A 14,519-nucleotide genomic window follows, 5' to 3' on the forward strand; every position below is an offset into this window, starting at 1 on the left:
GACTAGTTCACACCTAACCACTCCACTTAGTGTGTTCACATTATGGACTGCTTGTATATACTCTAGTATGTGTGTTAGTCACTTTATCTCTTTTGTAGACCTCTTTTGTTGGAGAAGAAGAATAACAATTTTCAGCCTCTCACCTTGTATGTTCTCTTCTAGGGTTTGTGAGAGTGTGAGTGCTTGCAAGAGCTCAAGCTCCCTTCTCCCCTACATCTTTTCAGGTATGTGCTCTCTTCCATGATTTTAATCAACCTTTTGATACGATTCTCATTCGTGTGGATTGCAAGTTTGCAAGGAGGAGACATATAGGCACTCTAGGAAAGCAGTCTTGCTTATCCACCAAGTGATCCTCCACCCAATTCGTGATGTGTTGATCAATCGTCACTTGGCCAAAACTCTCCTTTATGAACTCCTCTTCTTCATTAATCAAGGCACCACCACTTTTGGTAACACGATTATTTTTGGGCATTGCAAGAACAACCCTCACATCCAATTGTAATCCACATGTATTGGTCACCTCGCTTGATGTAGCAACTTACGACATGCCCACATCTTGTGATAGTGCAATCTCGTTTGGATTTTTGGTGAAGCCTTGGATTGTAAACACATTCGAGGAGGCATTATGTTTGTTTCCTTCTATGCCAAGAGAGGTGGTGAGGTTATGAGAGTATGCGCTAGAAGGAGGGAGGTGAGGGTTTGAGATGAAGAGATTGAGGGGATCTAGAGTATTTGAGAGGGTGAGAGGGAAAGAGAGGGTGAGAGGGAGAGAATGGAAAGAGTTTGAGGGAGAGCGGGTGGCAAATAAGTTTGAGAGAGGAGATGGGAGAGGAGGGTTTGAGAGGGCACAACACACATGGCAGCACCACGTGTATTGCCTGAAGTGAGGCAAATACACGTGGTGTTGATGTGGTGTTACCACATGTATTGCCTACACATGGGCAATACACGTAGCATGCCATGTGTATTGCCCATGTGCAAATAATACGCATGGTAGTGCCATGTCATTGCCATGTGTATTGATCACGATTGGGTAATACACATGGCATTACATCGTGTAATGCCTTGAGTGGCATTACACGTGACACCAATATTTGTGTGCCATGTGTATTGCCCGCATTTTAGCAATACACATGGCATTACATCGTGTAATGCCTTGACATGACATTACACGTGACACCAATATTTGTGTGCCATGTGTATTGCCCGTATTTTAGCAATACACGTGGCACACATATATTAGTGCCATTTGTAATGCTGTGTCGAGGCAGTACACGTGGCAATCCATGTGTACTATTAGAACGTTGCAGTACACATGGATTGCCACTTGTAATGCCCATGTTCGGGCATTACACATGGCACATGCCAATATTGCCTTCCCTGGAGTGTGTTGGAGAAGCCATTGTGTAGGTAGTTTGAAGTGTGTGAATGAGCTTTTCCCACACCTAAAGAACCACAGGGTGTTAAACACATCACATTTTAGTGGGAGCATGCTAAAGGCACCAACCACTGGAGAGGAGTGATGCATCTGGACAGCTCCTTTGCCATTACTGCTCAATGCCGACGATGTGCATCGTTACATGCAATTGCTACATCTATTATGTGATTCCCTCCAATGAGACAATAAGCTGATTTAATGATGCACATCGATATCCATGAACATATAGGCACATCAAAGGCACTAACTGATAGGACAAAGAAAATGGTGTCTAGGGTGTTAGGATTAGATCACAATGCCAAGGTAAGAAAGGTACAAATGTGTGTGGCAAAAGAAATTGTGATGGCAGGGCTAGTGCAAGAAGGTGGTTCTTCACATTTCATAGGGCAAAAAGAGTTTATCAGCATTGTAGGGGAGATGGGACCGCTAGTGGAAGAGAGCTGGTAAATTAAATTGGTTGGGATAGTTATGTTTTTGTAAATGAGTTATAAAAATCTAGATAAATGAAGTGTGAAACCTGAACAATTTGATTATTAGGTTTCATAGGTTAGTAACTATAGCCTGACATGGGCCTTCTAAGGAGACCTTTGGCTTGGATGCACTTCTAAAGTTGAAACGAGAGTGCACCTACAACTTTTGGAAGCAGGTTCCTAGGACACGGGTCCATAGGTGAGAAGTGCTTTGTTTTCAAGATGTCCACTATTAGATCTGCTTCTAGGTTGAATTTGGTGAAATGTCTTGTCATGTGTATAACCCAAGGTAGCATATTATAAATGTCATAATAAATGTAGTGAAAGGATTTCAACTATATTAAAGAGTGTAACTGACTTGAGTATTAAATGTAAAGAAAGGATTTCAATTGTATTAAAGAGCATAATAGACTTGAGTTTTCATGCAACATGTAGGAGCTTCTAAAAATGCAACATGTGAAATAAAAGAGGAGGATATGGAGGCCCAATGTTTGTTTTGGGAGTGCATCAATGAGGTGATGGAAAACCATGGTTGTGAAAGGGTGGATTTCTTTGGTTTTATGGCAAATGAGGCACACGCTAACTGGAATGTAGTCCAACATGACCAGTGGTTTTATGTTCTCATTTGGGAGTGCTGCTATGAGTTGGAGCAGTAAGAAGCAGCCAACAGTTTCCTTGTCGAGTACAGAGGCAGAGAGTACAGGGGTGCTGCTATGGCAACTTGTGAGGTAGCTTGGATTCAGAAGCTACTTAGTGACATGGGAGGGCAGTTGTCATATATTATGACAACATGAGTAGCATACAGTTTGCCAGTAACCCAGTATATCATGCTAGAACAAAGCACATTGAGGGGCATTATCACTTTGTGAGGGAGAAGGTTCTAGCAGGAGATGTAAATCTAGTATATGTCAGTAAAGAGGATCAGGTGGCTGACATCTTCACGAAGGCATTGGGCACAGAGAAGCTCCATAGGTTTAGGAGCTTACTTGGAGTGCAGTGTGTGGAGTTGAGCTCAAGGGGGAGTGTTGAGATATCAAGCTCAACTAGTGCTACAGTGGACATTGATGACCCGCCTGGGTGATAGCTTCCAAATCTACACCACTGGCATGGTTGGCGAGATTATGGGTGATATGCGGCTAGTGGGATGACAGGCTATGTGGTGACAACCATTTTGGATTACTAGAGACTGGCATAGTTATAGCGTCAGCTCATTTAGTCAGGTTCACATTATGGACCGGCCCTTGTTATAATAGTTGAGTACTAACCCATATAGTGTGTACTCTTATCTTTATGTTATGTTGGTTGAGTAAAGAAGAAGAAGATAGAAGAAAATTCAACTATCCATCTCTCTCTTGTGTCTTTCTCTCTTGTGTCTTTCTCTCTCTTGTGTGTGTGTGTTTGCTTGCTAGGGTTTAAAGCTCTCCCTCTCCCCCACATTCTCTTTACTCCTTGTTTGTTGCTAGCCGCCACCTCTCAAATAAATCTTTGTGAACAAATTGATGCCCTTTGAGAACACATCTTTGATTATGAAGGTGCAAACTTTGCTCCCAATGAAATAGACATGAATGTTCTCTTCCTTACATTACATTATCTTCTCCATCGTTGAATACATGATGAACTGCAAGCCAGCCTACTTGAGCTTCATTTGCCCATGAAGCCATAAAAGTTTGCCTTTCTTTGACCATTTCGAAGCATCACCTCATTTAACGTGTCCCAAAATAGGATTTGTCCCTCCTTGTCCTCAACTTTCATGTCACATGTACCAATGGTGAGGATCTCATGCAAACTACATCCACCAACACACAAGATTGTCAAACAGAAGTGGCAACCTAGGAGTTCACATTAGTAAAGGCAACAATGTTAAGTGTTATATGAAAGGGCTTAAGAATTTGGGATTGCCTTGGATCATACACATGGCAAGTAAAAGTTGTCCATCCAACTACGTGCTTCGTGTGATCAAACATTACCCAACTTGTTTTTAGATCACCCTTCCCTTCCACATTCATCCTATTAACTAGATCTACCCCTGACACTGGCCCCTTTGTTGACATCTTGAATATAAAGCATCAATCCTCTTGAAATCCTTGTCCTTGAAAGCGACTTGCTTGGGAAAAATCATACATACATATTCTCTTCAACTCCAGTATACTCTCTAGCCCACCATTTCCTAACAAACTCTCCCTCTTAGACTTTACAACCATCTATTGGAGACTACAGAGACTTTGCAGCCATCCATTGGAGACTACAAAGACAATATCACATAATGCTACTCAATTTAGTTATTTTAAAAAACATACCTTTTTAACCATGGACTAAAGCAACATACACTGAAGAGAGGCTACAATCAATGATGAAATGGGAGTAACCCTCTATGTCCCTATGTTCCTCTAAGAGAAACACAGAGTCCGTGCTTTTTGGCATCTATATTATTGCATTGAGATGTTCGTGGTCTCTAACCAAAATCATTCGATTTAGTTCTAGCTTTGATTCCAAGGATTTTCTTCAGATAAATATCTACTGAACTTCTAACCGTAAGGAAATTCCAACTTTGTGAATTTCATTCCTTCTTAACCATAATAGATTAATAAATGGTTTTATATGAGAATATCAGATTTTAATGAAAATACTCTTCTTCCATTTAATCTAATTTTGGGTAAATACCAATTTAGTGATTTAACCATATAAAATATCTAAAGATATTCTTTCTACCAACTTAATTTATCAACCCTAATTATCTAGGTGGAATTATGGTGAAAATTCCTCTTTTATCACCAAAAATTAATTCAATTCTTTCTCTACTTAAATACCATAAAAATTCTTTTTTTAACTAAATATAAATATCCTTTTTTTGAATAAGCTTAAAATTCCTCTTTTCTCATTTAATGATTGGATTCCAATTGTCATGGAAATTCCTCTTTTATCAGAAAATAAATTTATCTAAAATTTCTCTTTAATTTTAAATAAAAATATCCATTAATTCAATTATGCCAAGAATTCCACTTTTACCATTTAAATGATTGAATTCCAAATGTCATGGGAATTCCTCTTTTATCATTTAAATTTTCTCAAGCATAAAAATAAATTTATCTAAAATTTCTCTTAAAATTAAATAAAAATTTCCATTAATTCAATTATACCAAGAATTCCACTTTTACCATTTAAATGATTGAATTCCAAATGTCATGGAAATTTCTCTTTTATCATTTAAATTTTCTCAAGCATAAAAATAAATTTATCTAAAATTCCTCTTTAATTTTAAATAAAAATATTCATTATTTTAATATATCAAATTTTCTCTTTTTCCATTTGATTACATGGATCTCCATTATCATGGAAATTCCTCTTTTTGCATAAAAATGAAATTACCAAAATTTTCTCTTTTCATGCATAAACACTAAAAATTAATTTTTCATGGATGTGATGAAAATTTTTCTTTTAGCATAGGATGACTAATCCTAGAATATGGTAGGAAGTCCTCTTTTCACATTATACATAAAAATGAGTTATGTATTAATTTCTAAAAATTTTGCCATAGCTCCACTATTGCTATTACTGATAATTTTCAATATTTTTTGAAAGAATAAGACTTTGTACTACAATAATGATAGAATAACTATCATCAGACCTAAATCCCATTTATGGAATTAAATCATAAGTTTACTATAATTTTATTGGCATAAAAGCATAAAAAAGCTATTTTCTAACCTCTAGCTTAACTAGCATAGAGTTTGATTTTTGAATTGAGAATTTATCAATGAGAAGCATCCATTTGAATAAGAATTAGTCATAGGAATGACCATTCTTTTGGGGAGAGAGAGATATACATAAAAAGCATCCTAATTAAGCATAAATATAAACTTTTTGTGATTAATCATTAGAATTCTTATAGAAAGCTTAATTGCATTGAAAAACAACTCATTTGAAACTTCTCAAGCTTGAGAGGGGTTGAGAAGTGAAATCATTGAGAATATTAAAGAAACCCATGAAATTACATCTTACCTCTTGATTTTGCTTGCTTCTTTATCTTAGAAGGAATCCCCCAACCAATCAATTGGTTTAGTGTGTTGAGAGGAAAGCTCCAAGCATTATTGAAGAGAGAGAAAAGCTCCAATCTCTCCAAAAGTAGAGGATTTTTAAGGGATAATAGAAAATATGCTTATTTTAATGTAATACTGGCATGGTCTAGCTCAGAGATGAGAATACAAAAGAATGAGGGTCTATTTATAGGTGAGGGAGGCCACTAACTGAGTCCAACAAAGTTCTAAAATTTTCCAGCTTCAGTTTAGCTGAATTTGTTTAGCTCCCATTTTGATCCAGTTTGATCCAAGAGAGAGGAGAGATAAAAATATCTTAATATTTTTTAATTAAAAAACCTCCCACACATGTGAAGGAGGCGCCTACCTCAAAGTTCTCCCTTCCCAAACCTTTACTCTCTTTTTTTCTTCACTAACTCTCTCTTTATCAATTCAACCTTAACCTTAATCTTTATAAGGAACTAACCCATGGGGATATAGCATTAATCAAATAGCATACTACTAAATACAATGAACCCACCATGTATTCCATGGGGATATAGAATTAGAAGCTCCAAAAGCTATCTATCATTACTCCCTTTACCCAATAGTGCTAAATTTCATATCATGGTGTAGAGTATTATCGCATTCTACTAACCTGCAAGAGGGGGAAGGGTTTCTACACGTTCCATACCTCCTGTTCCTAAGATAAAAAGAAGCTTAGAATGGATGCAAGAAGAGGGATGGTTTAAAGCAAAGGATACACACCACCACCTATTGATGCACAATAGTACCATGTATCATCCCTATGGTATCCTTAAGTTGTATGACATTATTATTACACACCTAACAACCTTAACATCTACTCTAATATATGATTTTGATTGAGAGCATATAAAATATCTTACATTTTATGAGGAAGAAGATATACATGTTGTGCATGATTCATTCATCCCCTCAAAAACCATAATTGCCAAATCAAGATTAAACATGTGGGGATAAAGAAGCAAAGAATAATACAGTTACCCCATCCATAGGCTCATAACTTCTCTTGCTCAAGAAAATATAGAAAATAAGAAGGGGGAGAATAATGACAACCCGAGAGATATTGACCCTCCTTTTGTAGATTGTCCACATCTTAGAATGGATAAATTCATAAGCTAAGATGGCTCAATAGAAACAAAGTTGTGGTGGTAGAGGTTTGTGAGGTCTTGAAACCTTTTCTCTTGTATGTTAGAGAAGAGAATGCAAGGCTATACAAGATGGTGCAAATTTCAGGTTTCTATACATGTTGCATTTCTTGGCTGTTGGATATGCTTGATCACTTCGCTGCCAAAAAAGAGTTGAAGAGCTATGCGGCACTTTAATTAGATGCATTATGGGAATACTATCACTTTAAAAGATGGCATTCAAAATAACGCAATGCTAGATGAAAGATCTATAAGAAAAGAGTTTCATGCCTTTAAGGTACAAGGTGTATTTGATTAGAAATGGAAATCTCTCAAAGACACATGGAGTTCAATTGGTACAAATGAAGTGTGGACTCTAAAGTATTCTACCTTACTTTGTTTGGCACAAGTTGTAATGTTGCAATGCTCTACGCTCTACAGAATGTGAAAGAGGTTTTAATGTGTAAAACATGATTAAAAACAAGTTGAGAAACCATTTAGAGATACAAAGTATGGTTATTCTCATGCAAATATCTATTAAGGTCCCCTGCTTATATGTTTTAATTTTATAGATGCCATTGGATTGTGGAGAGCTAGAGCAAAGACATCAAGACATGTTTATACACATGTCGATTGAATAAAGGCTTTCATGTAGGATATTTTGGACTTAGAAGTTTTGAAGTATGTTGGACTTAATTTTTTATAACTCATATATATGTCATTAAAAATACTCAAGATTTTTAGACCTATACCTTTAAAAGGTATATTTTCCATAAATTCAAGTTTTTGTAACATCTTATGAATTTTTAATTTAAAAAATTGTTGCAAAATCACATCTCAAAAAGTTTTTAAATTTTCACTTTTTTAATTAAATTTTTTCTATACGTTGTATTTGAAAATTTATAATTTATTTCTTTGAATTTAAAATATTAGAAGTTTTTTCTTTGTAAACTTGTACATTTAACCCTCAACTTTCAAGTTAGCAATTTTTATAGCTTGCTTTATTTTAGATTTTCTATGAACACTACTGCATATAGTGATCAGTGAACTCTCAGTCTATCATGGATTATAAAAGAGAAAGTAGCATCACAAAAAACATAACAAGGCAGCTAGTACCATGCTTTGATGCTACACAATAGATTCGTGCATTTAGTATATATTACATTAAAGCCATTGGGAAGAAATATTGAGATTTCTCACTCGTGTGTATATGAAATTGATAGGAACAAAAAAGGTACAAGCATATAACTTGTTGGATAAATCCTCATACTTTCATAATCACAGCTATGGGCACTTGGACATGGCCCCGCCTCCTAATCATTTGCTAATTTATATGCTACATCTAGCATCATGAATGTTATTAGTTAATCACACAAGCAACCATTAGCAAAATTTTGATATCCTTCACTGTTTAAAGTGCTCTAATAGGCCCCCAACATCATTTTTCACCATTAATTAATGTGATTCTATTTGCAACCTTAGTGGGACCTTAAGGTGTGAGGACCTTTACGTTAGGGGAGTGGGGTAGTGGGTGAGTAAGTGGGGAGGGTAGTGGTGGGTAACAGGTTTGATCATGCATGACAGTGGTGGGTGCTTATCTCCATGCTTATCTCTCCACCACTATGGTTATCCTTTGCCTTCACGGTTTATCTCTCCACTAATTCACCTTTGCCTTCTCCATGGTGTTGTAGACATGGCTCGCCTTCGCCTTCTTGAGGGTGCATGCCTACTACTTCACCTTCTCGTCTCCATTGGCAATACAATCTATCATTCCCATGTAGGTTTGTGGCTCCTTCTTGGTTCTCCACCAATTTTGTTTACATGCCCTATTGCTTCTTTTTAGTTAGGTTTTGTGGTGCCTATCATCTTTACAATTGTGGTAAATTTTGCTAGAATTTAGGGTATTCAATGTTGTTTATGGTTATCATGTGCTATCAAATAGGCTCATCAGTTTTAACCATGCATGGCAGTGGGTGCTTATCACATGCACGTGGTTATCATGTGCTATCATAGGCTCATCAGGTTTAATCATGCATGGCGATGGGTGCTTATCTCAATGGTTTGTCTCTCCACTAGTTCCACTGGTTCACCTTCACCTTCATGGTTTATCTCTCCACCACTAGTTTTCCTTTGCTGACTTAATGGTACTGTAGAGATGACTTACCTTCTCAATGTCATATATCCACCAGTGCTTTACCTTCTCATTTTACAATAGTGATTGAGTCTGTCAAGATTGGTTCCCCTGCACATGATTTATGGCTACTTCTTGTTTTTTTTTTTTTGTTTAGATGCCTTGTTTCTTATTTATAAGGTTTGTGGTGTATGTCATATTTAGGGTTTAGCTGGGTATATTCATGGTTATTCATGGGCTCATCGCTCCACTGGGATATCATGCATGGCTATGGGTACATCGCATCTTCATGGTTTTGTTCTTTTACTCCTTTCATTCTTGTCCTTGTTTTGTTCTTATGTGTGTTATATAAAGTGGTATGCTATGTCAGTGGTTGAGTGTGTTCTCTATGCTATGATTTCTCTCTGTAACCTAATACCACTCGGGTGCTTCCTTTGTAAAGTATGTTATTGGTTGGATGCTTAGTCTATGTCTCTATTAGGGGTATGCTATGGCTCCCAAACAACCTTCATTGTTGTTGGTGGATTTGACCAACACTTGTGGGAATCTATGTTCCACTCATCAGTCTTTTGTAGGGACACATGTTTTTGCTCCTGTTGTGACACCTAGTCTTGATCTTGTGGGTGCTTCTTCTGGTCAATTTGTTGGACCATCTACTCTTAGTTCTAGTCTTGTGCATGGTTCTCATGGTCAATCTAATTCAAAATCTAGTCCTGGGCCCGCTGCTATTTGTCTTGGTCATGATGCACCACCATTTGCTTCTAATATACCAATGGCTAGTGGTGGTGCTTTGGCCAATCTTGGTTTCTCAAGCATAATAACACCACCAAAGGATTCAAAATCCATGAGAAATCTGCACATGGTGAAAAATAAAGCATGTTCTTTGGTTTGTTTTTCTAATTGTTTTCATGAAATACTATTATCTTTCTTAGCTATTGTTGGAATTAGGGTTGCAGGAATGCACACACAACTTCAAGAAGATGAGGAAGCTTGAGCACAACACAACAGTAGTGTATTATGAGTGCCAAAAATGAAAGATAACAAGCCCTAGAAGATTATGGGCGTATATACAATGCACGGGGGAAAAAACCTCCTAGTGAGGGAAAAAGTGCCCCGGCGGTCCTAAGTGTGTTCACACACATCACTACTATAATATGGTAACAAATCCCCCCTGGAGTGATGCGGTGAACAAGAGCTAGCACTCATGTATAGGGAAGTGTCTAGCTATGTGGACGAATCCACAAAAGGGAGTAAGCCCAAAGCTTTGCGAAAAGCTTCGAACTTCTCACGAGACAGAGCCTTTGTGAAAAGGTCTGCAAGGTTATCCTGTGTTGGCACATAAGCCAAACTGATCTCTCCTGCAGAGAGTCTCTCCCTGACATAATGGTAGTGCACCTCAATGTGCTTCGTACGAGCATGGAACACTGGGTTCCGCGCAACTGCCAATGCGCTCTGACTGTCAGTGAAGATGGTGGTGGCAGATGGCTGCCCAACACCCAAATCAGCCATAAGGCGTCTGAGCCACACACACTCAACCGTAGCTGTGAAAGCTGCCCTGTACTCAGCTTCACAACTAGAAGTGGCCACAGTAGGCTGCTTCTTGCTCAACCATGATATGCATGAGCTTCCAAGCATGAAGCAAAAACCACTCGTGGACACGCGTGTGTCATAACAACCAGCCCAGTCAGAATCTGAAAAAGCATGTAAATCTGGCGGCAATGATCCCCCCTTGGGATAAAACAACCCAAGATGCCGAGTACCACTCAAATAGCGAAAGATACGCTTCACTGCCTGCCAATGCTTAATGCCTGGGCTATGCATAAATCTGCTCATCTGAGAGACTGCAAACTGAATGTCAGGCCTCGAAATGCAAACATAGATCAAACATCCAACAGCCTGCTGATAGAGAACAACATCGAATGCATCTCCAGCATCATGAAGACTCAAACGCAAACCTGTCTCCATAGGAGTGGCAATAGGCTTGCAGTCCTCAAGTCCAAAGCGCTGCAACAATGTCTCAATATACTTTGTTTGACACAAAGCAGTATATCCATCACATTGCATAAACTGAATGCCCAAATAATGATGTAAAAGGCCCAAATCTGACATCTCAAAGGCTGCATTCAAATCAGCCTTGAAATCAGCAATATGCACCTCTTTTGGACCAGTGAGCAGCATGTCATCGACATAAACAACAATGACCAAAAGTACATCACCCTCACGTTTTACATATAGGGTGCTCTCAGTTGGACTGTTTTGAAAGCCATGTGCTAACAAGTAAGCATGTATCTTCTCATACCAAGCACGTGGTGCTTGTTTTAGACCATACAATGCTTTGATCAACCTGCACACTTTCTTTTCCTTGCCTTTCTGCACAAAACCACGGGGCTGAAATACATAAACTTCTTCATGCAAATCCCCATTCAGAAACGCAGTTTTAATGTCCAACTGGTGTACATTCCAACCATTATGCGCTGCTAATGCACAGATGCTACGAACAGTGGTCATACGACATGTGGGAGCAAAAGTCTCATCAAAATCAATGCCCTTCTCTTGAGCATAACCTTTTGCAACAAGCCTAGCCTTATGGCGATCCACTGTGCCATCAGGCTTACGCTTCAATTTGTATACCCACTTAGTGCCAATGGCCTTCTTGCCAGGGGGCAAGTCACATAAAGACCATGTACCATTCTTCATAATAGCATCGTATTCTGCTTGCATAGCAGCCATCCAATTTTCTGAACTTTGTGCCTCATCAAATGAAACAGGCTCACTTTCATCGCACATACTAGAAACAGCCAATGCATAACAATCTGACGCATAAGAGGCACCATGAGAGCCAGAACGAGTGCGACTAGACAAAGGGGCATCCAACTTGCTGTCACGCAAAGTCTGCACCAGCCATCTAGGCATATTCCTAGAGCCCTCAATCTCTTGTCTCTCATCCTCAAGTGCATCATGCACATCTGCATCAGATATAGGCTGATCTGTGCCATCATTTAAAACCTGCATAGGCTGAAAAACTGCCTCATGAGGTATTGCACTTGACTGTGCACCACTGAAAAGAGGCAACAATGTATCATAGACATCACGTGAGCTGATATCTGTCTCCTTAGTACATGAAACCAAGGGCTGAACTGCATCTTCCACAAATACAACATCACGGCTAACCAAAATGCGCTTTGTCTGTGGATGATACAAACGATAGCCTTTGCTCTCAGCACTATATCCAACAAAAATACATTTGACAGCTTTGTCATCCAATTTTATGCGATGTTGCACAGGCACTAATGCATATGCCAGGCAACCAAAAACACATAAATGGCCAACAGATGGCTTGCGGCTATGCCAAGCCTCATATGGAGTGACAACCTGTAATGCTTTGGTGGGACACCTGTTTAGTACATAAGTGGCACACATGACAGCCTCAAGCCAAAAACCATGTGGTAGACTTTGACTCTTAACCATACATCTTGCCATTTCCATGAGAGACCTGTTTTTTCTCTCAGCCACACCATTTTGCTGTGGTGTATACGGCACTGTACATTGGTGTTTTATCCCACGCTCAGCCAGAAATGCATTAAATTCTGAAGACATATACTCCCCCCCTCGATCTGAACGGAGGGTGCCCATCTTACTTTCTGACACATTTTCAGCCATAACCAAAAACTGTTTGAAGCACAAAAACACTTCGGACTTTGCCTTCAAAGGATATACCCATGCATGCCTGGTAAAATCATCAATGAAAGTCACGAAGTAAAGGTAGTTTCCAAATGATGGAGTTTGCATGGGACCACAAACATCACTGTGAACAAGCTGCAATCTGCGTTCAGCTCTCAATGATCCATCTTTGGGAAAGGAAGCACGCTGCGTTTTACCCAATATGCAGCCCTCACAAACATGCTTGACAGGTGCCTCAAGCTTAGGCAAAGAAGACACCATTTCAGATTTCTGCAGGCGCAGCAAACTTGCAAAATTCAGATGACCAAAACGTGCATGCCACAGTTTTGCATCTGAAATAGCCTGCGTATCCATAATAGCACATGCTGAATCCTCTACACATTTGCCATCCATATTGAGCTTATACAGCCCTCGACATAGTGAACCAGATGCTACAATGATGTCACCACAAGAGAGATCATGAACAGTACATCTGTCATCCACAAATTTTACAACCAAACCTGTTTTGGCAAATGCGGAGACTGACAGCAGATTCTTTTTGATCCCTGGCACATACAATGCATCAAAAAGTGTAAAGGTGTTGCCATTTGCAACATTCAGCACAATCTGTCCAACTCCTTCAACGGGATAAGAGGAGTTATTGGCACAAGTGACAGTATTCCCTGTGGGAGCAGACTCAAGGAAAGTGAATAAACTGCGCTGCGAGGTGATATGCTTAGTGGCACCACTGTCAAAGTACCATACATCTGAATCTACTGCAGACATACATGTGTCATGCAAAGATGGGTCATAACTGCACTGCGCATTGAATGCCCATTCTGTATCTTGCACAACATTAGCAGATTCATTGTTAGAAGGAGAGGCATCTGCAACAGCCATACCAGCCTCTTTCTTCTTAGCCTCTTTCGCAGCCAGCTTAGGACACGCTTTGATGACATGATCATTTCCCTTACAGTACTTGCAAAATGTCTTCTGTTTGTCACCCTTCTTCTCATCTTTGTCTTCCTTCTTTGGTTGCGCAGCATTTGCAGATTTCTGCTTACTAGAAGAAAAGCCAGCTTTACCTTTCCCGCTTCTCTGACTAGCAACGAAAGCTTGATCTGCGACACGCATAATATTCCTGTTTTGCCTTGACTGGTCTTCTTGCAGCAAAACAGAAGCTAACTCCTCAAATGATAAGGCATTGGGATTGCCTTTCATCATCAAGCGAAGAGTGGAAGCAAAACCCTGATAAGAATCTGGTAGACCATTCAAAACAGTCTGCACAAGTGAACTGTCTGACAGGATTTCATCTACAGAAATGAGCTGCTCTTTGAAATCCTTGATCTTTGTCAAAAAGCTATCCATAGAATCACCTTCGTTCATATGCTCACTCTCCAACTGTTTTCGGAGATAAGCAACACGAGCCTCATTTCTTGCCTGATACAATGTGGCAAGTACATCCCAAGCATCCTTAGAAGTCCTGCAGGAGCGAATATGTGGGATAATGGTACGTTTGACAGACAGCGCAATCAAGGCATGAGCCTGCGCATCTCTACCATCCCAACGAATCTGCTCTGCTGAAAGTGGTGGTTCTCGAACAGCTGCTACAGCACTTGTGCCTGCACCATCATCAAC

At 39.2% G+C, this 14,519-nt stretch overlaps 1 pseudogene; it reads right to left on the bottom strand.

The window, feature by feature from the left end:
- Positions 1-10,289: 10,289 nt before the first annotated feature.
- On the bottom strand, positions 10,290-11,258 carry LOC147630803 (secreted RxLR effector protein 161 pseudogene; annotated as a pseudogene).
- Positions 11,259-14,519: the final 3,261 nt, after the last annotated feature.

The sequence above is a fragment of the Cibotium barometz genome, chromosome 16 (assembly GCF_041138505.1).
Source record: "Cibotium barometz isolate CiBa-2024 chromosome 16, ASM4113850v1, whole genome shotgun sequence".
NCBI lineage: Eukaryota > Viridiplantae > Streptophyta > Polypodiopsida > Cyatheales > Cibotiaceae > Cibotium > Cibotium barometz.